We start from the raw sequence: 24,307 nt of genomic DNA, 5'->3' as shown, positions 1-24,307 counted from the left end.
TTTTGTCACATCATCAAAGAATGCAAGGTTTGCTTTAGGGGAGTTGACCACAGACCGGTACATCAGTAAGATTTTACATATCATTTTGAGCCCTTTCTGTAAGACATGAGGTCACAAGATAAACAGGAAACACATGTGTGATATACTTTTATGGTCAGAGGAATTTAGAAAATATTTTGTCTGTTATGTCCCTTATCAGAAAAGATCTTCCTGGCCAGGCAGAAGTGCTAAATTCCCAAGACTTTTAAATGTTGACTGGCTCCAGTGCTAGATTCCTGTCTGTCAGTGATCTATTGCCTTTAAGAAAACATTGTATTTTAGGAGTGGAGACGGGTTTCTCTGACTCCAGATCGGAAGGCTGTTAAAAAGAGGAGGGAAGGGGAACAAAAGCTTTTAAAACTTTTATCAGTCTTTTTCAGACTTGCCCCTTTTCCAGGATTGTCCTTTATTTTTTTCCAAGAAAATATGGTCACTGTATCTACAACCCGTATTGCAATTCAGCTAGCTTATGATTCTTGACAAATGTATCTTGTCTTTTTATGTACACTGAGAGCATATGCACCAGAGACAAGTTCCTTATGTGCCCTATCACACTTGGCCAATAAAGAATTATATTCTATTCCATTCAATGTGCACGTCCATCATTTTTCCACATTCAATAATTTAGAACAGAATGGGAATTTTCTTATTTTTATCCCTCAAAGCAATATCGGAATTCAATATCGAACTGAATATTCGCTTGTCAACATCTTCCTCCACGCTGAGGCCAACGATCATTTCCACCTCCCAGGCGGCCCCTCTAGCCTTAATCCCGTTTCCCTCTCTATGGCGCGCGGTACTCAAGCTTCGCTCCCCTTCCTTTGCAAAACCTCAACCGTAGATCAAAAAGCGACAAATCCCAACGCAGCTTCGCTCTTTAGCTCCACCCCCACGTGACCCCGCCTCCTGGTTGCCAAAGCAGCGAGACAGCAGCCCAAGGCTTGGGCGGCCGTCGGCCGGGCGGGCGCGAGGGGTGGTTCCTTCCTCTGGCCCCGCCCACTCAATCCATTCTAGCCGAGGCAGTTGGAGCCTGGCCTTCGCGGGAGGAGGAGGCACTGCCGTGTCGCGGAGGTCTGGAGTGGAGCGTTCTCGGTGGTGAAATGTAAGAGGGAGAGAGAGAGAAAGAGAGTAGAAAGCCGGTGAGGAAACGGTAGAGAAACGGGAAGAAAAAAAATCTCCTTTTTGGTTGCTGCTTTTAGAAGGAGGCTGCGCTTTTTATTTTGGTGGTTGGGTGTCTAAGGAATGGAGTGTGGAGGAAGGTGTGGGAAGCTGAATGTGATAGATAGTGTTAAAGTCCTGTTGAACTGGGGAGAATATATTTTCAGAGTAAACATATTTCGAAGGGAGGATGGTATGACACTTGCTTGAGGTTTGGCTTGCCTTTCGCGCAGCCCCAGCTAATTTTCTCCGATCTGTTGCTCTCCAGGTGTGTTGAGTTATAGTCCAGCTGTTGCAGCCATGCCGTTGCAGACGGATGAGAGTTGTAGCGTTTAAGCTCCCCAGGAAGACTTCTCTATCAGGCTGAGGAAGTTTATTCTCTTGGAAATGTTTCTTTTCTCCTTAGAAAACAAAACACACTTCTTGACTCTGAGAGGGGGTCAATAGCAAAGGCGGGGGGAAAAGCCCAGCAAGCAAAAGACACGATAAGGCTACGTGGTGATAAAGATTATTATTTCAATGAAAGCTAAAATGTTGAAGAACGTGGTGCTTTTGTGTACAAACAGGGCTGCAAGTATATTTATTGATACTTCCAGCCCTACATTGTTCTTCAGATGGGCTGGGTCTATTCAACAGCCAAGCTGCTGGGGGAAAGTTTGTGGCAGCTGGAGAACACTAGGCTGGGGAGGGTTGGTATGTATTGCCTTCCAGCTGATGTCATCTCTGGTAACCGACAGGAAGGTCCCTAAGATCCCGTGCAGCTTCTGTTTACTATGCTGGTAATCAGAGTTGAGACATTTTTTTGCACTCTGTTCATTTGCATGATGCTTCCTAGTACAATGAAAAAATACCTTTTTGAAAGTATTTCCTGGGTTGATGATTAGTTGGGTTGTAGGTAAACTTGTGTCATATTTGATCTTAGAATTAATAGTAAAAAATAACAAAGTGACTGCATGATAGTTTTCTTAAACCCCTCAATTGCTTGCTTATCTGCTCCTGCATCAAGCGTAAGCTCCTCCTTGATTTCAAAATCTTCATGGCTCTAAGGCCCATCTTATCTTGTTCATTTCTTCTGCAGTTCAAAGGTTTCCCTTCTCAGGAGATTTGCCTTTTCCAGCATTACTGCCACTGGGCTTGGAATTGTCCCTACAAAGAGTTGTATTATACCATTCCTCTCATTGTTTTCAAAATTAATGTTTTCCATGATGTTTTTAACATAATATTCATCTTATTTCCAATGTAAACCTGAAATTAACCCCCCCTCCCAAATATACATAGATGAAACAAATCGTTGTGGTTAGGGACCAGGGAAACTGAGGTTCAGAGTCCATCCTTAGCTATGGAAATACATTGGGTGACTCTGAGCTAATCATAGTCCTGCAGCCCAACTTACCACACAGGATTGTGGAGATAAAATGAAGAGAGTGCTTGGTGTAAGACCACCTAGAGCTTTTGGATGAAATGTGGGATATAAATCTAACAAAATAAATGTTTTTTCTAATTTATGTAACTTCACTTTCCTTTGTTTTCATAGGCCAAAAGTTTGGGGGACTTTGGATTTTAAGCAGCAAATTTTGCTCCATGAATTACCTCCCAGCGAAATTAAATTACCCAAAGAGTTTCCTTGTGAATGAATTTAAGGACCAACATTTTTGCAATGCTTCTTCATTTTGCCACTTAAAATTCTCATTCCAAAAAAAACAAAAACAAAAAAAAAAAACCCACCAACCCAACCCAAAACCCTGAAACCCAGATCAAATGGCTTGCTCTTTCTTGCTCTTTAGGGCCTCAAAATAGCTGGTTGAACCTGAGGTTATCAGTTAAATACTATTGTTGCGTGATTGCTCTACTTTAATTGTAATGTATAGGTTAATATTTAAAACAGCATTCTCCAAATTGCCCCAAATCCATTGTCATTAGATGTTGGATCACATCTGTCATCTGTAGGCACTTTGACCAATTGGTGGATGGTGGATATTCATATCCAAAATACATGGAAAATAGTACGTTGGGAGTTTTTCTTGCAGTTGAATACTATACATTTCAAACAGATACATTATGTATTTAATAGCATATGGTGTAATTTGATATGTAGGTTGCTCTCAGACTTGTGAAGTAACACAAGCATTTTCTTCCCTATTTTCTATCTGACATAAATAAGGAACAAGAGGAAATTGCTTAAATTTCAGCATTCTCCACAACTGTGTTATTGCTTCGAAATATAACAGAATAACAATGATGAAAGGGACCTTGGAGGTCTTCTAGTCCAACCCCTGCTCAAGCAGCAAACCCTACACCACTTCAGACAAATGGTTATCCAACATCTTCTTTAAAACTTCCAGTGTTGGAACAATCACAACTTCTGGAGGCAATTTGTTCCACTGATTAATTGTTCTCACTGTCAGGAAATTTCTCCTGCTATCATGTCTCCCCTAGTCCTTTTCATCAGACTAGACATACCTATTTCCTGCAACCGTTCTTCATGTGTTTTAGCCTCCAGTCCCCTAATCAACTTTGTTGCTCTTCTCTGCACTCTTTCTAAAGTCTCCACATCTTTTTATATTGTGGCAACCAAAACTGGATTCAGTATTCCAAGTGTGGCCTTACCAAGGCGTATCAGCACTTTACGTGATCTTGATTCTATCCCTCTCTTAATGCTTGATTCTATCCCTCTAAGATTGCATTGGCTTTTTTTGGCAGCTGCAGCACACTGCTGGCTCATATTTAACTGATTGTCCACTAGGACTCCAAGTTTCCTCTCATAGTTACTACTATTTAGCCAAGTACCACTTATTCTGTAACACTGCATTGGTTTTTCTTGCTTAAATGTAGAACCATATTTTTCTCACGATTGAATTTCATTTTGTTAAATAGAACCCGGTGTTTCAATCTGTCAAGATTCTTCTGTATCTTGATCCTATCTTCTGGAGTGCTGGCTATTCTTGCCAGCTTTGTATCACCTGCAAATTTGATGAGTTCCCCTTCTAAATCATTAATGAAGATATTAAAGAGTACTGGGTCTAAGACAGAGCCTTGGGGTATCCCACTGCATATTTCCATCCATGTAAATGCAGTTCCATTGAGGACTACACGTTGAGTGTGGTCAGCCAGTTACAAATCCATCTGGTGATGATGCTGTCTAACACACATTTTTCTATGTTATTGAGTAGTAGGTTGTGATCTACTTTAGCAAATGCCTTACTAAAGTTCAAGTAAATTATATTCACAGCATTTCACTTGTCGGCTAATTTTGTCACTTTGTCAAAAGATTTGTATGGCATGATTTGTTTTTGACAAGCCCCTGTTGTTGAGTGTAAATTGTTCTGCACATGTGCAGAACATAACAAATTGATTAAAAACCAAGGCGGCAATGTTGACCAGGGAACCGATTTGGGGGCATGGCCAGCCTGCCATCCCTACCGGTTTGGCTACCCAGTCCCAATTTCCAGTACCGGTTCACCCGAATTGGTAAGCAACCCATCTCTGGTCTATAGTTTCCTCACTCTATTTTTTCCTTTTTTGAAGATGGGAACTACACCAGCCTTTTGCAGTCCTCTGGTAGTTCTCTGGTGCTTCAGGATCAGATATAGTTCAGTGGTTCTGAGGTCACATCTGCCAGTTCCTTCAGAACCTTGGGTGTAATCGATCTGGTCCTAGTGATCTGAACTCATCTAGAGTGGACAGATGTTTTGGTGTTTTCTTGTTTAACCCAAGTAAACCGTTTAGAAAACAATATTATATTAGCTCCAGTTGAGATCCAAATTGATCTTTGAGATAATCTCAACTGGCTTTGGGATGATTTTGTTGGAAGATGTTGCACGGGTAACAGGAAATGTACACATTCCATGATTCAACTTGACTTATACATTATTCTTGGGTGTAATGAGATCTTGATAAAAATGTAGCCAGTATTGCATGGTGACTTGTGATAATCAGTAATGTAATTGCCAAGAAGAAACAATCCACACAGATGGTTATATGTTAAATGTAGGCTGTTTCTCAAGGCTCTAGAATATTGTGATGTCATACAACTTAGTAGACTTGGTGCAACACAGAACACTGAAGCATCAAAGATCTTCACAGTTTACCATGTATGAGAATTTTTTTTAATGCAGCATTTTTAAAGGTCTGAATTAGGTAGCTGGATTCTCAAACTTATGGAAATTATCCATTTTTAAAGTGACACAATCTTTCAGACATAGGGGGAGAGTTATATTAATTTGTGGTAGCACTTTTTCAAACGAACAAATTTTATTAAAAGGATTAAATTTTCATAACTGTAGCTCATTTTATTGAATGAAAGCATATCTTTTAATAAAATGTGTACCTCGAAAACACTACCTGTCTTGATTTATGACGTTTTAGAGTAATCAAGGTATTAGACAATTTTTTTCCAATTTTCTGTCTCCAAATGTATTGGGACTGCAACAATCTTCTTAAAATAGCCAAGGCTCTCTACGGATAATGGTAGTTGTAGTTGTAATACACCACATTTATAGGATACTCAGTTGGGGAAAGTTATATTACAAGAATGTGAAAACTGTGACTCCCTAGAGAACTTGGCTTGTTAGTCTCACAGCATAAACAACAAATAGCTTATTGCTCTTGCATGACTAGCACAATTATTTTTGTAGGTGCTTTCATGAATCATAATCTATGATGCATGAAAATTTATGCCACAAATTTGCCACACAGCTACAGTACAAATTTCAAGGCACCCATGATAATATATACCATATTTTCCCCAAAGTAAGATTGGGTCTTATATTAATTTTTGCTTCAAAAGACGCATTAGGACTTATTTCCAGGTGGTCTTAATTTTTTGTTGCTGCAATGGATGTACTAAATGCATCCGTCTGGCAGACAATCTTAACTGGGGCTTATTTATGGGGTAGGGCTTATATTACAAGCATCCTGAAAAATCATGCTAGGGCTTATTTTCCAGTTAGGTCTTGTTTTGGGGGGAAATACGCTATCTGTAGGGCCCCCAATTTTTGTTTTAGCATTTCTTTTTGAAATTACCATTTGTATTTTTTGTATTAGAATACAAATGCCACTCCCCTCCCCCAATTGGCATTCCTGTCCTTGTCTACAGTCATACACAGTACAGCATCTGTCCATAGTTGACCCTTGGGTTATGCAGTAAGAAATTTGTTATCTGTTAAGGTGTGAAAACTTTGTTTTTATTTTTTACCTTCCAGATTTTGTTGAGTTCCAGTTCTCATCCAACCAGCCCCCAAAGGCCAGTGATTATGGATATCTGGAGCTGTAGTTCAACAGTATCCGAGTGGTAGTATAGTTTTCCTGTCCTCCCTTATATTGGGTGCAATGATGAATGAGTTAAGCAGTTTTAGATCCCTATGCTTAAAAAAATAGCTTAGGTTTTAAATTCCCTCTCTTTGTTAAAGTTATGTGGAAGTTTGAAAAGAATTGGCAGCCCTAGTTTGCTTAACTAAATCAAACTAACAAATAGCTGGATTTTCCTAGCAAACCAAGCCATAAACCATGATTTTCAAGCAATAGTTGCTATGTCAGCCTTTCTAGCCTCCATGTATATAAACTTCATATCCCAGCCAGCCTAGCCTTTGCTGAAATTTCTATGAGGCAATCCATATATCTAGAAAGTGTCTAGATTGGGGAACATTGAAGTAAGTTAAGCCCAAACCAACAATGACATTATTGCTCAGTGAATTATGGGCAATAACATCTGTGTAACTAGTAGTGAAAGGGAGTTGGATGGATGCAGGTGCAGAAGCAGGATAACTGAATTTAAAACATACTAAAGTAGGCTCAACAACATCTAGTATACAGATTATTTCCACCTTAAAGCTATTTTTAATATGTTATTTTTGCTACTAGACAATTTCTTCCACTTTTGTTTGTGATATTTTGGTCAAAATGTTAAGGAATAAATGGTAACAAAATCTTACAGTATGGAATACATATGGTCAGAATGCTAAGTAATTATTTCATTATTTAGGTGACTCCAGGTCATATATTAACCCCCTCTTCTGATGTTCTGTTTTTCTTTACCCAAATTACAATATTCTTTAGGGCAACATGTTCCATACTCATTTTACAGGAGGTTTTTTTTTTGCTACCTTAAATATTTAAAGAAGATACTTTATGATCCCACTTAAGCCCTTCATTATTTCCATCTGTATGCTACTAAAACTTTCCTTGTTGTTGAAAAGATGCATCATAGAGCACCGTTTTTGAATCAACATACCTCAATGGACTAATGTAAAGAATGTATCAAAATTTAATTACTCCTATGGGATTGAAATTTAGCAAAGTTGTGGCCACTTCAGTGCTACTGCACTGCCAAGTTTATGTGATTGCTGGCACTCACTACCAGTTTCCCACAAGGAAGGTCAATGGGGAAGCCTGCAGGAAGTCAGAAGTCATTCTGGCGCCCACTGCTTTTTTACCTGTTTGTGGTCATTCTGTTTCTCTGTTTAGGTAAGGAAATATCTTTAAAATGATGTCCGAATGGGTCACAGATTGTTTAATGTCTTCTAATTTGTTTATTTCTCATTTGCTTCTTTAGTTATTGCTGTTTATAAAAGTTATATAGGTATAATTTATATAGCTGAATACAGAGGTGTGCTCCTGCCAGTTTGGACCAGTTCAGGTGAACTGGTAGTTCCAACCAGAGGCTCGCCCCGCCCCCTCGCCCCGGTGCTATCATGTCCTATATAATCTCTGTGTATTTGATGCTATGCACATGCTCACATTTTTGGTTCTAGCCGAACTGGTTGTTACATTATGTGATGCCCACCTCTGGCTGAATACTTTCTATATATTTTCTTCTTTCCTTGTGCCTTTTCCTGTTCCCCACAAAAGGACACACGTGTACATTTGTGTTTCCCAATTGCACTTGTGGAAATCCTTTGGTTCACTAGAGCACCTACAGTCTTTCTCCTTGAGTATAAATGTGTTTTCACTACTTAACCATCATTGTGGGCTCCTGAATTTTGTTACTGATAGTGTGTCACATACTTCACTTTCCTTGAGGATGCTGAAGTGCTCCAGTGCAGTGGTTACTAGACTAGGTTTTCTTTAGAAGAAGACATTGGAAGTTTACAGAGTGCTGAAATATTTGGTGTACTTGAGAATGTATGGGTAACAGGTACAGACCAGCACATTCAGTTCTTTGTCTTTCATTCTCTGATGCAGCTATTAAACAAGCCCAGGGCTCTGGACAGCTATTACCTCAAGGCAACTTGAACATACGTAGATAGGACACCCCTAACAATGGGAATGTTGATATTGCATAATGTAATGGGAGAGGAATGGTACATCTGCTGCACATAGACCATTTAAATAAGTAAACTATTGGGGATTGTAAGTGAGGTAAACAGTTTTGGACAAAGTTATGTACAATCCCAAATTAAAGTTCTGTGTAATTTTGACATCTGGTCCTTTAAATTATATGTTTTAATTTCTTGGTGGCACTCACATGAAGTATAACTTAGAGGAGAAATACTTGGCTCATGAAATTTATCATATAAAGTCCTTAAGGCTTTCTGTTAGATAGATAGTTAACCAGAGATGTTTTGGAGCCCTAAATAATTGTAAGCTCTGATTTTTGCTTGACAAGTTAAAGGAGAATACAGAATAAATCTTAGTTTAAGGCAGGTTTTCTTGAATTTACACCTGCTGCCTTAAAACATTTCGAGGCCAAAACATTGGCACAAATTCTGTATGGGGCACAAACAGGTATCCTTGCAAAGAAAGACTTGCTAGAAATCATACAAACCAAATTTCTGCGAGCCATCTTAGCTGCACCCAAAGGAACTCCAAATGCCCAGTTAAGAATTGAGACAGGCATGCCTCAAATTCAGGTAAGAGCCTGGAAGATAATGATCATTCATTGGCTTAAAATGCATTTCTTTCCAGAGGGACTGTCCCCACTAGTGTTGATTGACAACTTTCCCTCCCCCTGGAAACAGGCAATTGATCACAAGCTGGGCTCTTATGGGCTCTCACAGGTATTCTTAATGTCCCTAGGCTTTGACCGAGCAAAGCAAGTAGTAATCAATTTAATGAAGGACATGAAGTTCTAAGAAGAACTAAATAGGTTGCCTCTCCACAGTAGGGACAGAATCAAACAGGGTGTGGGAATTGACAAGATATCTAAATGACCTGATCTTCCCAAAACAAAGAATAGCTTTCTTCAGAGCCAGATTTACCATTCTTCCTTCAGCACTCCTCCAGGGCAGGTATAAGAGAACACCAATAGCAGAACGGGTCTGTATATGTGGTAAAGGAGAAGTGGAAGATATCTCACGTGTCCTATTACACTGTGAGCTATACAGAGTTTATAGGTCTGCATATATTCTCCCCTTATTAGAGAGATTGCCAGGGAGGGCAGACAATTTTTATGTAGGCTTTCTCCTCCAGGGCACAAACCCGGCTACCACGTATGCAGTGGCAAAATTTTGTGTTGCTGCAATGTCCACAAGAATTATAGTTGTCATCTTGTACCAATTATTTGGACATATCTCTGACAATTTCTGGACCATTGTATTTACTCCATACTTATCAGCTTTTCACCCACGTAAACCAGGGAGTGACCTGAACAATTTGAGAACATGCATGTTATTATCCACTTTTAATCTCAATACTTTTAAAATATATTTTAATGTCAGTACTTTTTAAATACATTGTAAAAAGTAAAGTGTATTGCTGGTCTTTGACCGTAATAAAGATTTAGACTACTGAATTCACATTGAATTTAATATAATTTACTTTCTAGTGAGCTGAAGGGTAAGAATTGTGTTCCAATTGAGAGTTTAAAAAGTTATAAAGGGCCTTAAATGATTCTCCTGATTACCTATTAGAGAGCACAGCTGTTATGGCTTTGAGGGAGAAAAACAGAAAAAACACTCCTGTAATTGATGTTACCAATTGATCAGAGAAAGAGGTGCTGTACGTATGTACCGTATTTTTGGAGTATAAGACGCATCTTTTTCCCTCAAAAAAGAGGCTGAAAATTTGGGTGCGTCTTATACACTGAATACAGCATTTTCTTGCATCCTGAAACCCCGCCCCTTCACCAAAATGTCCGTGCAGAGCCTGTAGAAGGCTTTCAGAGAGCTCCTGGGAGCTGGGGAAGGCAGAAATGAGTGAAAAACGGGTCATTTTTTGCTCAATTTTGCCTCCCCAGCTCCCAGGAGTACTCTATAAGCCTCCTAAAGGCATGCAATTTTTTTGTCAAAAAATGGGCCCGTTTTCGTGAAAAACTAGCTGCTTTTTGCTTGTTTTGGGTGCCCCCACCCCTCCCAGGAACATTCTGCAAGCCCCCTCAAAGCTATTCATGCCTTTTTGGGAGAAAAAATGGGCTGTTTTAGGGAGGTTTGGAGAGTGCAAAAACTTTTTTAAAAAATTTGCCTCTTCAAAACCTTGGTGCGTCTTATACTCCAGTGCATCTTATACTCCAAAAAATACAGTGCTTGATTGTTCAAAATAATCTGAGGTTTCTTTTCAAATGAAATCACATTGTCATAATGTAAGAATTTTAACAGCCAAGACATTGGATAATGTAAGTAAGGAAAAAGCTGCTTATCTTACAGTTTCATCAGCATTTCATAGCTTCCAATTAGTGTCTTGGTTGATATCTTTGGCTTGGCTATGAGGTGAGAATATTACCACCTTTACGCTTCGGAAAAGATGTGTAATGTTGTGGCAGTGAAGATTACAAAGTTCTGGCAACCTGATAAAGTGTTTTGTGGATAATTCAAGCGGGGAAATCATAGGCTGATCCAGTCTTAACTAGTAAGAAAGCAGATACCAATCTGAATTGCTATTGGATTCTAAGACAGCTCCTGCTTTCAAACTGTTTAGACAGCAAATATAGTTATTGCATCTTGCTTAGGCCTATCAGGTGTTTTGGAAGAGAATTGTCTTTCCTCTCCTGCAGCAGTTCGTAAGACTACCAGCGATAACTGCACAGTTTTCATTATTTGTTTTGAGGCTGCTGGGAGTAAGCAACATCAGAGAGCCACAAGTTCTGATGAAGCCGTTGTTCCAGCTAGCCCGGTATTATTTGCTTTAAATGCAGGACCAGCTAGCCTAGTATTCTCTGCTTATTTACCAATTGGCTTTTGGCAAGTGTCATTAGAATTGATCTAATTGAAGTGGTGGAAATAAATTTCCCTTCCATATTGAGGCTTTGTAATCATTAATCAATTCTTGCTGCAGTTTCCATCTTTTATGATAACATAATTTATGATCTTGCATAATGTAGTCCATGTACACTCATATCCTCTGGAGCCTCAGTTCTATGAGGAACAAAAAAGCTCCGGAGGATATGAGTATACATGGAGTGTATTATGTTGAGTGTTCACATTCCTAGAGTGGAGGACTTGATTGTCAATGCTGACTGGGGAATTCTGGGAGTTGAAGTTTACCCATCTTAAAGTTGTCAAAGATGCACTAGTTAATTCACTCATATTTCTCTTATATGTCATATGTCATGTGTGGAATATGATTGAAACCTTAAAGAACAGGTTTAGCTAAGTTGCCTTACACTGGAAAAGTTTGTGTGGCAAAGCAAGCATAATAATCTTAACAATGAATAAACAGTATGCTATGCTGCAGTGGTTATATATCTGCCTGATTTTCTTGCAGATATGCACAGCTGAGAAGTCACAGACTGCTCAATAGATAATTTGTGAATTAGGAAATCCGGCATCTTTTGAGAACAAGTCAGAATTTTTGATTCTCACAAAACACTAAACAAATCATAGATGGAGTTTCCATCAGCAGCTTCCATCCAGACTGCTATGGGTTCGTCTGGGTTCGGGAGACCTGTAGCTAAGGTTATGGCTGGTTCGGAGGACCTTCTAATCCCACCCCTGGCTGGCCCCTGGATTCCATGGTTTGCTAGCTACATCTTCTTGTAAGAAGAATTGATGCAGTCAGTCAAAGCAACCAGCATCAACATGCTGCTCGTTAGCCATACATTCTTTTCTTGTGTTCTGCAATTAGTTCACCTAGTTTGGGGAAATGAACAGAACATCTTAAGAAAGGCATATGTTAAGATACTTTTGTATCATTCTAAGAAAGCTACATAGACATGTCCATGTAAATTGTAAATCTTAAATTTGATTTTTAAAAACATTTTAGCTCTGTGTGATATTTTCACTAACTGGCTATGGAGGATCAAAGTTTAGACAAGTGTCTTTTGCCCCGTGATCCTGGAGTGATTGATTTATAAGACCACTACAAGTATTAGTTTTGGTTTTTGAGAATTTAGGGATATTGTGCTGGATACTTGACATTGCTCATTAGCATTTCTCAATAGCAGAATGCATCTATATTTTGAAAACATATTTCTGTATGGTAGGAATAAAGTATGATCATTAGTTAGTAGTTAATGCAACATTTGTGGGTTACACCTCAAGGATGAGGCAATCTTTTACATTGCCTATAGATTGCTTTTCTCACCTCCCTAAAACATTTATGGAATCTGTTGGATTTATTTAAAATTGTCTTTCTAACATCTTGTAAACCATTTTGGGCTGCTTGGGAGAAGAACAATATAGAAACAATGATATATAGGTAGTTAGTGTCCAGAAAATGCCAGTGTCTGTGTATAGGCAGGGCATTAAGAGTTTCTGAGTAAGTTCAGGTCACAGCATATTCTTAAAGGAGTTGTTGTAAACACTAGAGCAGGTGTTCAGATGATCACCATAGCAGCGGTCCCCAACCTTTCCAGCTTGGCGGATCAGCACAGGGGGTAGAGGGGATGGTTCCGTGTGAGCTGCAAGCATGCGAAAATGGAACTGCATGTGTGCATGCTTCTGTAACCTGGGGATTAGGGACTCCTGCACTATAGTAATCAGAATCTGATTAGACGTAGTTTGCGCCACCTTTTGAATTGTGTGTATGTTTTCCCACTAGGATCTTGCTGTGTCTTGCTAATGTTGTTTTCGGAGCATTTGCAAAGTACTAGCATGTGCATCCATGTTAGATAGACAGAAATGTGCTTTATACTTTATCTGCTTTCAGCTGTTGATTAATCTGCTTCATAAGAGCAGGCTGGGTAAAACGTTTGAGTTCTGTGACCTCCTCTATGTAGTAGTGGCTTGAGGCTGCCTAGAACTCACTAGTAGCGCTTGAAAGAACATCCTGTCTTGCCATGTTAGCCACTATATTTAGAGGTAGGTGTTTCAAATGAACTGAGCATTCCTGCCTGCCCAAAATACAGTAGCTGTTTTCAAATATCACATGAAGCCTTCATGTAGTATGCTTGGGTTTCGGCTTAGCACAAACTGTGAACAAGATTTTTGTTTTTTAAACCGTCACTTATAACTGATTGTTATATGGGCACGAAATCATAACTTGCCATTATGAGTGAACTCTGAAGCAAACTATGATTTAGTATTCTATGTGAATGCTATTGTAGTGCAGCTTGTGGATGCAACCTTTTCTACGCAATGATGGGTGCTTGCTGTCAACAGAAACTTCTGGCAAAGATCCATGATGTCAACCTTTGCGTTGACTTCAATGCACCATCATGGTGGTGACATATCCATATTTCTCCCTCACAAAGTTTTTTTTTTTTTTTTTGCTGGTGCATTTATATTCTCCAGTGGCAGCTGATATTTCAGACATTTTGCTGTTTTAAGCAGAGTTCAGGATTTGTAGAAGAAAGTTGCCAGAGGAGAATGTTTTTAATCTATGAATTTGGTTCATAGGTTGAGCAAGAGAAAAGGGGTTTGTAATATTAACAAAGTCTGGTCATTTGCTACCACGTACAGATCAAGGCTCAGACTCCCTTGCAACATAGCTGGCTACACTGAGACTACTATCTCAGGTAGTTAAACCTTGTGTGTTTATCAACGTTATCTGTACTGTGTCTTAGGCCAGATGGCATAGGGTAGATATACTGTTGTGTATAAAGAGAACTTTAGTTGTGTCTTATCAGCAACAGGAAGCTATCTTTACAAGGTCATTAGAGTCAGATTTCCCAAAGACAGATGTTTGAAGAGAAGGCTTATTCCAACTTCGTCAGGTTAGCATGAGGTGAATATATGTGCTGGCAAATGTAGACTGATGAAAAAATGGAATGCAGTAAAAACTACATATTTGCCACAGTCCTTTTAGAAGGATTTATGGGTGACAGTAGGTGGGCCAGACTCATCCTATTCTTGGTTGCTGGTCTACATCTGCTGGAAGGTAGAGGGAGATGCAGGAATGGATCCATCAGTCCAGACTTTAGTCCAGACCCAGCATCCAACTCGCAGCCCGCTTGTGGTCCTGGAGAGCTAGTGATTACTATCCCACAAGATAATAAAATATAAAAAATGAATTACATTTGTTATTCATATCCATTAACTATATTATGTATTTTATATGTGACCCAAGAGAATTCCACTCCACTCAATGAAGTCCAGGCAAGCCAAAGGTTGGACAACCATGTTTTAAAGTATGGCACGAATGACTTAAACAGTGTACTTAGATGGGCTAAACAGGGAATAGGTAGTTTGTTGTTCAGAGTGTTTATTTATTTAAATAATGTATACGACTGCCCATCTCACAAGAGTGATTCTGGATGGCATATAGTATTATACTGTAGATCCTAAAATAAAAACTATAATTTAAAACCCAAGGTTCCTCAGATTAAAACAGTAAACCTCAGTCACAGACAGAAAGCACATCAACCGCAGTGGAGCTAACCTGCTGTCTTGGAGATCTAGGCCCGTGATGGCGAACCTATGGCAGACGTGCCAGAGGTGGCACACAGCGCCCCCTCTGCCGTTGCCCTAGTTCTGCTCCACCGCGCATGTGCACACGCCTCCCACCGGTCAGCTGGTTGTCGGGTCTCTGCTGTGCGTGCGCGTGGCGTGGAGCGCATGCGTGGGGCATGCACACATGTGTGGGCTGCGGGGCACTGCCGGGGGCGCATTGCATTTTGGGGGTTTGGGCATGCATGCTTTGGGTCGGTCTGGAAAAGGTTAGCCATCACTGATCTAGGCAATCAGCGTTCTGCGGAAGGCTAACAGTATCGGGGTCATCTGGATTTCTTAGTGGATGCTGTTCTTTAGGGCAAGTGTTGCCAGTGAGAAGGCACAGCTCTGGAGTCTAGCAAGATGTTTGGTAGAAGAGACCCAAGTGTGCAAGGCAAGCAGAAACAATAGGAGAGAGGCAGTCCTGCAAATAGCCTGGCCCTGTGCCACCTAGGATTTAATAGGTAAGAACCAGAACCTTGAGGCACACCTGGAAGCCTCATGGGAGCCAGTGCAGTTTGTGAAGCAGCACTTTATAGGAGCGTGATAAGAAACACCCAATGCCGCTCGTGTTGCTGCAGACTGAACCAGCTGCAGCTACTGAATGCTCTCCAAGGGCAGCCTGATATAGAGTGCATTATACAGTACTCCAAACAGGACATGAGCAAGGCATGAGTCATCGTGTGCAATGCCTCTTGGTTCAAGAATAGGCACAGTTGGTGTAGAAAAAGAATTTGTCCAAGAATCCTTCTTGCCATGGCTGCCACCTGCTGTTTTGAATAGAAGATCCCTCCCCCCCCCAACCCAAACATCAATTTTGTCTGGGGAAGTACACCCCCGAGAAGAGTTAAAGATGAAATATCTTTGGAGCCCTGGGATCTAGGATTGAACTGAAGCCTGTTTCCCCCCCTCCTCTAGATCCTCACAGCACAATTCGGAAGCGACTTCTGAAGGGACAGCATTGCTTGGTCAACCAGGGTGGAGATGTACAAATGGGTATCATCTGCATAGTGTTGATATCACACCTCATGCTGACCTCACCCAGCGGCTTCATCTAGATGCTAAATAGGAGTGATGAGGTGGTAGAGCCAGTGAGGCATCCCCACAAAGCTGTGGTAACCCAGCTATTATCTTAGCATAATGTGTGAAGCTGGTCATCACTTTAGACCAGTGTTTCTCAAACTTGGCGACTTTAAGTCCTGTGGACTTCAACTCCCAGAATTCCCCAGCCAGCTATGCTGGCTGGGGGATTCTGGAAGTTGAAGTCCACAGGACTTAAAGTCGCCAAGTTTGAGAAACACTGCTTTAGACTATAGTGTTGTTTGGACTTTACATAATACCGACAGCCCTCAGTTAATGATCACTTATCACAATGATTTGAAGTTAACAATGGCGCTGAACAAATGGTACTGATGATGAGTCCTGAAAAGTTGAGGCTTGTCTCAGTAGCTCTGTGGTTGTGTAATTGTGATTTGGGTGCTTGGCAATCTGCTTGCACTTCCAATGGTTGCCGCGTTCCACAATCATGAATAGTTTAACAGATTAATAGAGTTGGAAGGGACCCTGTAGGTCATCTAGTCCAACTCCCCGCTCAAGCCGGAGACCCTACACCATTTCTGACAAATAACAGTCCAATCTCTTCTTGAAAGCCTCCAGTGATGAAGCTCCCACAACTTCCGAAGGCAACTTCTGTTCCATTGATTGATTGTTCTCACTGTCAGAAAGTTCCTCCTTATTTCCAGGCTGAATTTCTCTTTGGTCAGTTTCTATCCATTATTCCTTGTTTGGCCTTCAGGTGCTTTGGAAAATAGCTTGACCCCTCCTCTCTGTGGCAGCCCCTCAAATATTGGAACTCTGCTATTATGTCTCCCCTAGTTCTTCTCTTCACAAGTTGCTCTCCCTCTCATTGTCTTTTCTCTCAGAGAGCTCTGCTATAGCATATGAGATCCCAGGAATCTTGTAATCTGTAGCAGCACCTGCTCAGCCATGTTTGAACCGGGCTGCAGCACTCACCTGTGCATTCACCTGTACTCTGTGGCACTCACTCTTCCCCCCTGCACTCATGTTGTAGCACCTACCTGCTCCCCAGCCTGCATTCTATAGCACTCACTTATCTGCTGGCCTGCTTGTGAATCTCCTAAGGAAAAGCCTTGACTGGGACTTGCAATTTCCTGCTGGCTTCCTCATTGACTTGGCTTGTTGAAAGCTGGCAGGAAGTATCAAGTTGTGGTCATGTGAAGTCCTCGCTTAATGACCCGCAATCCTTGTTTAACATCACTGAGGACTGCTAGGATTGCTGTCACTATGCAATGTCATCATGTGAGGTTGTGATTTATGACTGCATTGCTTAACAATGGAATGGAAAGAAAATTTCGGACCCAATTTAATGAAAATTTCCTGTACATTGCATTTTCTTAACTGGGATTTAAGGTTAAGGATTTAATAGTTTTCTTGGGCACAGAGGCCTCAAAGTTGGTTAATAAATCTAGCTTTTGCAATTTTGGAAGAAACTAGGAAAATTAATATCCCTTTTTCCTCCATCTTTCCTTTGCAGGCTGTTAACCTCCTGATTCATGGTGCCATTTTGTACTTTCCTACATACTCTGAAGATTTCTTAACTGAGAAAAATAGGAGAAATTGATGCAGGCATTTATGTATGCTAGCTTTGGTAAAGAAAGCAAAAGATTTGTACAAAGATTTGTAACTGCAACTAATGAGTTGGATTGGGTCTGTTTAAATTAGCATTGTTTCCTGTAAATTTCAGGAGGTTTGGGAAGACGTTTCTAGTGTTGTATTTAATGATTTTTCCTTAGAGGACATTCAGGAGATTAACGTCGTGACTGTGCTTGCCACAGAGACATATTTTTTTCTTTGATATTAGTAGTCCTGCTGCTTTTATGGAAATGCATTATTCTAGGTACTTGGAGAAACTGCTGTGATAAATACCAGCAGGCCCTTCTAGCTGAAATGTTTTGAAGCAGCCATAGAGAAGGAGATTGCTCAATGCATTGACGGGAAATATTAAAACTTACGTTGACTTGGATTTACATGGAACAGTTCTTATTCCATTGTTGCTAATGTAGAGTTGCTTGTAACTGTTTAAATATGTCGGCGTAACTCATGTTCCAGTCAAACAGCATGCCTATAAAGGCTCTGGTTGGGGCATAAAGTTTGATAGGCTTGCAAGAGCTTATTCAATTCTGTCCACCAGAAAGCTCCTTCGATTAAGTCCCATAAAAGGGCTTTAAAATAAATGAGCGTGAAAGCAGAAGGGTCTTGGAAGGTCATGTTTATGTTAGTCGGAGCACTTTGCCAAAACAGTGAGATGTTTGGACATCATTTGCTGCCTTGTCACATATGAGCTCTTAATTTCTTCTGAGTGGAAGAGGGGAGGTTTGGTACATATTTATTCTATTTTATTTAGTTAATTTTGAGGTTACCCAATTCCATAATGGCTCTGGACACTTCACAGTTAAAAATGAAAAGGCTAATTCAGCCATTCCTTATTTAATGACTATGTTGGTTAGTGACTATTCACAAATACACAATTACTACCATATATTGCTGTTATATTTGTGAATGGTCACTAACCAACATAGTCATTAAATAAGGAATGGCTGAATTAGCTTTTTTAAAAACCAATATGTGCACTATCCTGTGCCTGACAGTTTTATTTTTAGACAAATTTACATGGATAAAATGATGGGAAACATCTTACAAGATGCTGACTTACAAGATATTATGACTGTAGCTATTACAATAAAAGTAGTCCTATATGGTATTGGTTTCTTAGTTTGCTCTACTGGCTGGTCTGACAGCCTCCTAGACCAGAAATGGATATAACTGGCACACCAGATGAACCTGTGCAAAGGCCTTCTTGGCCACAGCTGTCTTATCTTCAAGCAGGAGCTGTGTATCCAATAGGACCCTGGATCGTACATTAGTCTTGCACGGAGAAGTGCAACCCCATTAAAGACTAAAGATGGAATATTTGTCCCCAGAACCATGGGAATCAAGCATCTGAGTCTTGTTGGGCTTGAGCCTGAGTGTTTCTCTCCCCCTTCAGTCCTGCATAAGCAGGACAGCGTTGCTTGATTAACAGGAGTTAAGAATTATAGTTGAGTATCATTAGCATATTGATGATACCCGATCCCAAACTGATGGCTATATCTCACCCGTCAACACTGACTGAAACTGTCCACAGAGAGAGGAGGAGAACCACCGCAAAACAATAAAACCACTCCTCACTCCTGAAACACGTCCAATTGGATACTGTGACCTAACTGAAAATTGTTAGGTCAAGGAAGCACTTCTCCCATTCTGACTCAACCACAGATCATCAACAAATGCAATGAATATTGTCTCTGTACTCATCCTGACCTGAACCTGAGTGCCTTGGGTATAGACAATCTAATCCAGGGATATCAAACTCAAAGCCCACCGGCTGCATCTGGCCAATAGGGTGCTTAGATCTGGAAACAGTGAAGGACCAGCCTGCGGTGCCTTTGCCAATGAAAATGTGGCCCTCCCGAGCTCCATTTTTGCTGGCAGAGGGTTACAGGAGGCTGTCGCAGGTGAAAACGGAGCTCGAAAGCCCATTTTCACCAGCAGAGTGCTCAGGCCACAACAGGTACTCCCAACATAAGTGACGTTGAGCTGTCCATACCGCCTGTCCATGCCCCTCCAAGGTCAAACTCAACCCTGATGTGACCCTCAATAAAATCGAGTTTGACACCCCTGATTTAACCCCTCTATATCCTACATTTCTCCATAATGAAACCAGAACAATGTATGTTGTGATGCAGTATAGTTTTCTACCCGGAGCTGATCAGATCCAGGTCACCGTATCTTCAATAAGATGGTTTCATTATCTAACTTCAGATCAGATCTATTTCAATAGGATGGTATTAAAAAGAAAGGAACTGCAAAGGAGTTTCATTTTTAATGCTTTGTCCAGAAGGCCCATGGAGTTTTGAATCCTGATACAACAACTTTGTATTTAATGTTGTTATATGTCCCTGGACACACAATACATAATATAAATGCTTCAGGCAAAAACTTTTTGTGGTATATAGGAAATGGCTTGCCCATAGCTGTGGCTTTTTGTGGGTGTGTATGTGCTTTGCTTTAACTGTCATTAGGAAGAAGAGTGCTATTAGAAACAGGACCCAATCTTAATCTTTATTTTTGCTTAATGTGGTAGGTGACTCCCATCCGTTCAGTTCACATGCACGCTTGCTATTTGTTAACAAATAAAATTTGTTAATTTATGTACGGTATACAATTCACAAACTGTCAACTTCTCAGAAGGACTTGAGGCAGTTTACACTGTAAAGAAAAACAACAATTAAATTCATCATCCACTAACACAGCCCAAGTACTGTCACACTCAGCAGAATAAAAAAAATCTGTCAGCTCAACTATCTTTTTTTTATCTTTGTGAGAATGATGCTGTTGTTCAGTGCTCTTCCATTGATCTCTAAGCTATTCTTCTTTGGCAGCAGCAGCTGTACAGAGTCCCTGCTCCCTTCAGTAGCCACAAAGACAGTGCCATCAAATTCTTTGGTAGATGCTCTTTGTTTGCTGGGACTGCACAGAATGCTGCTGCGATGTTATTGATTCTGTCAGTACCATCCAGGTTCTAGCAGAAACCACATGGTAACAATCTTCAGATCTTCCACTTTCTTTTTGATGTTTTTTTCTTCTATGTACTACACACTTCCCTTTAGCATCTGCATTGTTCTTCAGTTGTGACAGGGCCCATTCCTTCACTTTTATCATCCTAAACACAGTTGAAGCAAATGGAAGAGGATCTGCAATTTGAGAAGGACACGTTGGTACATTTTCAGGTGCCAGAATTAACAATCCAGGATGGCTGCACTGGCTAGCCAGTGGCCATTTATTTTTGTCCAAACCATAGTTCATGGCATACTTCGTAGGAGTGAACCAGATCACTTACCCAAATTGTATAGCTAAGGGTAAACTTGTTTGCATTATATTGAGCCTAGTCACTGTACTGAGGTATGTGAAAACTGAGCTGATATTTGTTAAACTATGGTTTGCTTAAACATTTGTCAAATTGACACAATTGGCTGCATACATTACACCTTAAATTTATAGACAGAATTATCATAACATGGCAAGCCAGTATCAAACAAACCGCATTATAGATTAATAATGTGCAATGTGAAGCTGCTCTATGATTGCATAACCATGCAATGTTTAGAGACAGACCTCTCTAAGCGGTTTATACAGTCAGCGTATTGCCCCCAACAATCTGGGTCCTCATTTTACCTGGGGAGGATGGAAGGCTGAGTCAACCTTGAGCCTGGTGAGATTTGAACTGCTGAACTGCAGCTAGCAGTCAGCTGAAGTAGCCTGCAGTACTGCACTCTAACCACTTCACCACTTCAGCTCTTGATGATGGACATGCCTTTCTCCTTCTAGCAGTTACATGGTAGCCTTGCTTCCTACTGGAACCTCACAGGTATTGAGTATTGCTCACCTCTTGCAACCTGATTGAAAAAACGCTATGGGGTAAATGTAAAGGGTTGTTTTTTTTTTTAGCTCTAATGTTTATTTTTGTGATTTTTATATCTCTTGATAGGATTCTGTGTGTTTTAGTTAGTATTTTTAGAGGAAAAAGTAAGACTGCTTTGTATTGAGTTCAGATGGTAGCAATATGGGAAACATTTGCTACTATTTTCTTTGTGCATATTTTTTAAAATTTGAATTTGGACTGCAAATCTAGAATTTCTGAGTGTTCTCATCTGTCTGCTCACATAATCCCAACTTGTTTAGCTTGTTGGGATTTGCCAAGTTCTCTCTCTGTATTCAGAGGGATGTATAGAGAGGGAATATATAACTGGCCTCACATGTTTTTGAGCTACGGCTTGTATAACAATAGTTTATTAAATAAATCACAGTTGGCTGACTCTTCATAACCCATTAAAACCAAACCAAACAAATCATATTTTGGCTTCAGCAGTATGTGAACCCAGACAATTTGTCTTTATGAATGACAGAGATACTGTTTTGGTCTTATTTTAGCTAACATTCAACTACAATGCAGTAACTACATTCAGTAGAAACAGGACAACTTCCTGCTTTCTAGTCTGCATTAATGAATTCATGAGCTTCTACCAAACTAAATGTTTATTCTGACAAGCCAAACAATTAGAGGCCAGAAACACAGTTAGGTGGAAATTGGGGTTAACTCCTTCCCCTCCAAAATCTGAAACACTGCATCATATGGATTTAACATAGGTCTACCTCACAGAGCTTCCTGTAAGGATGGTAAAAGTTGCCTATAAAATGTACATACATATATACATGTCACTAGTGGGTACAGTATCTCACATTAGACACCTGTTTTAGCTTTAAAAAGATTCCTGCCAGGACAAATGTAACATTTTAAATCATAGTACAATTTGCATTCTGAAAAATGACACTTTCTACCATTTGAAAGCTATGATAATAATATGCAGGGCAGAACTAAAGTAGCATTTTATAGTAAGCTTAAATTCAACCACTAGGTTTTTTTTCTTGCCCAATTAAAAAACAGGTTTGCCCTGTTAATTTCTTACTTAGACTTTACCTTCCCCTTTGTGTCACTAATTAGAATACAGAAGATTGTTTTGATCAAATTCCAGCTGCATACAACAAAAGCTCATGAGCAAAAGGAAGTGAAACAACTTCCATTTCACTTACTAGACGAAAACTGAAGTAACTCAAAATATATGTTTGTTGATTATTTATTTCTCATATTGAATTGAAACACATAAAATCCACATTACTGCCAGTTATCTGCAGCTTCCCATTTTCTCAGTGGAATACCATCTTTCGAGTGTTTTGATAGCTGCTTAAGAGTTTTGTATTGATTTTGTGTTTTGCTTTGAGCAATCCAAACCCATCCCTAGGGAGTTGGTGAACTTGGTTATGCATTCCAGATCAGTGGTGCATCAAGATGTGCTAGCTTAGCAAGCTTTGATTCGTGGTGAAGACTTTAACCATGGCTAGCCAAAGTATCCTAGTTCACAGATAATGTTAAACAGGTAGTGAGTTCATGCATCATGCCAACCCTAAAATATCAACTACTGTAATGGTGTTTCTTTTGGAAAAAAAACCCTGATGATATCTGAAGGGGAATCTCATGGATCAGGATATGTATGTGGGGGTATATAGGAGACCATGAACTGGGTAAAACAGTGGGATGATTTATTTATAGGTGCATATAAACATTTCAGGGACTCAGTGGCTAAGACACTGAGCTTGTCGAATAGAAAGGTCACAGTTCGGCGGTTTGAATCCCTAGTGCTGCATAATGGAGTGAGCTCCCATTACTTGTCCCAGCTTCTGCCAACCTAGCAGTTCGAAAGCATGCCTTAAGTGTTTAGTTATGCCGGCCACATGACCACGGAGATATCTTTGGACAGCACTGACTCTTCGGCTTTGAAACGGAGATGAGCACTGACCCCTAGAGTCGGGAACGACTAGCACACATGTGCAAGGAGAAACTTTACCTTTACCTATAAACATTTCAAGTGACATTGATGGCTTTTGAGAAGTGGGTGAGTGTCCTTCTTTCATTAGTTTCAATTATTCTGTCTGTGCAGTTATTTTGACTGCATGAGGTTTATGACATTTTTCAGTCAAATCATTTCATGAGTTATGTACATATACTATGTTTCTGTAACTTTTTAATTTCCAACCTGTAAAAGAAGAAAATTCTTTTGTCTTTTATAAAGATGAGCTGGACTATGTGAGGTAGGATATGTCTTAAAACATGTTAGTTATATTGGAGATGGGTTGCTGAGTTTTGGGTTTAGCTAATCACTTGCTTGGAAGGAGCTATTCCTTTTCTTGAGTGCGAGGCTGTCTGGTTTAATTATAGAATAACTGGAATTTAACTGAAGTAAGTCAGACCTTTTGGGGCTCCTGAACTGGGCTCCGAATAAAATTTTAATGAGGGATCCTTGGTGCTCTCTGAGCTTGCTTGTTTTCTTCCAAACGTTTCATTACCCTAATAGGTAACATCAGTGCTAGTAAGGAGTGTTGTTTGCTGTCAGTTTATATTCTGCTGTCTTGTTTCGCTGTCTCTGTGGGAGGGGCGGTCTTAGAGATTCTTTGGTTGGGCTATTTACTGATGGCAGTTTCTTGATTGAGGTATTGCTTACTTGATCATCGGTCTGAAGTTAACCTTGGAGTTAATTTATGTTGATCTGGATGCTGATTACTGGTGGAGAGGTGCTGGAGTCTTTTTCTCTTTTGGGCTGGTGGATTATCTCTTTTGCATATTCTATAGATTGTTAATGTTGATGTGTCTATTGAGGGTTGATTTGTCAGAGTCAGAAGCAGAGTGCCAGGCTTTT

General features: G+C 40.1%; 1 protein-coding gene across 3 annotated transcripts in view; it reads left to right on the top strand.

Annotated features, from left to right (window-relative positions):
- Positions 1-1,011: 1,011 nt before the first annotated feature.
- The window catches only part of RFFL (ring finger and FYVE like domain containing E3 ubiquitin protein ligase), a 51,311-nt gene continuing 28,015 nt past the window's right edge, over positions 1,012-24,307 (top strand). The window contains exon 1 of one of the 3 annotated variants that reach the window (XM_081944787.1): positions 1,012-1,141. The gene's annotated coding sequence lies outside the window, so the exon portion shown is untranslated. Of the gene's footprint in view, positions 1,190-24,307 lie in introns of all 3 variants that reach the window. The other 2 variants (XM_081944788.1, XM_081944789.1) reach the window with 2 other exon arrangements.

Source organism: Natrix helvetica (assembly GCF_964273705.1).
Source record: "Natrix helvetica genome assembly, chromosome: 2".
Classification (NCBI taxonomy): domain Eukaryota; kingdom Metazoa; phylum Chordata; class Lepidosauria; order Squamata; family Natricidae; genus Natrix; species Natrix helvetica.
The sequence above is the reverse complement of the archived record's forward strand: the minus strand, read 5'-3'. Positions and strand labels throughout refer to the sequence as shown.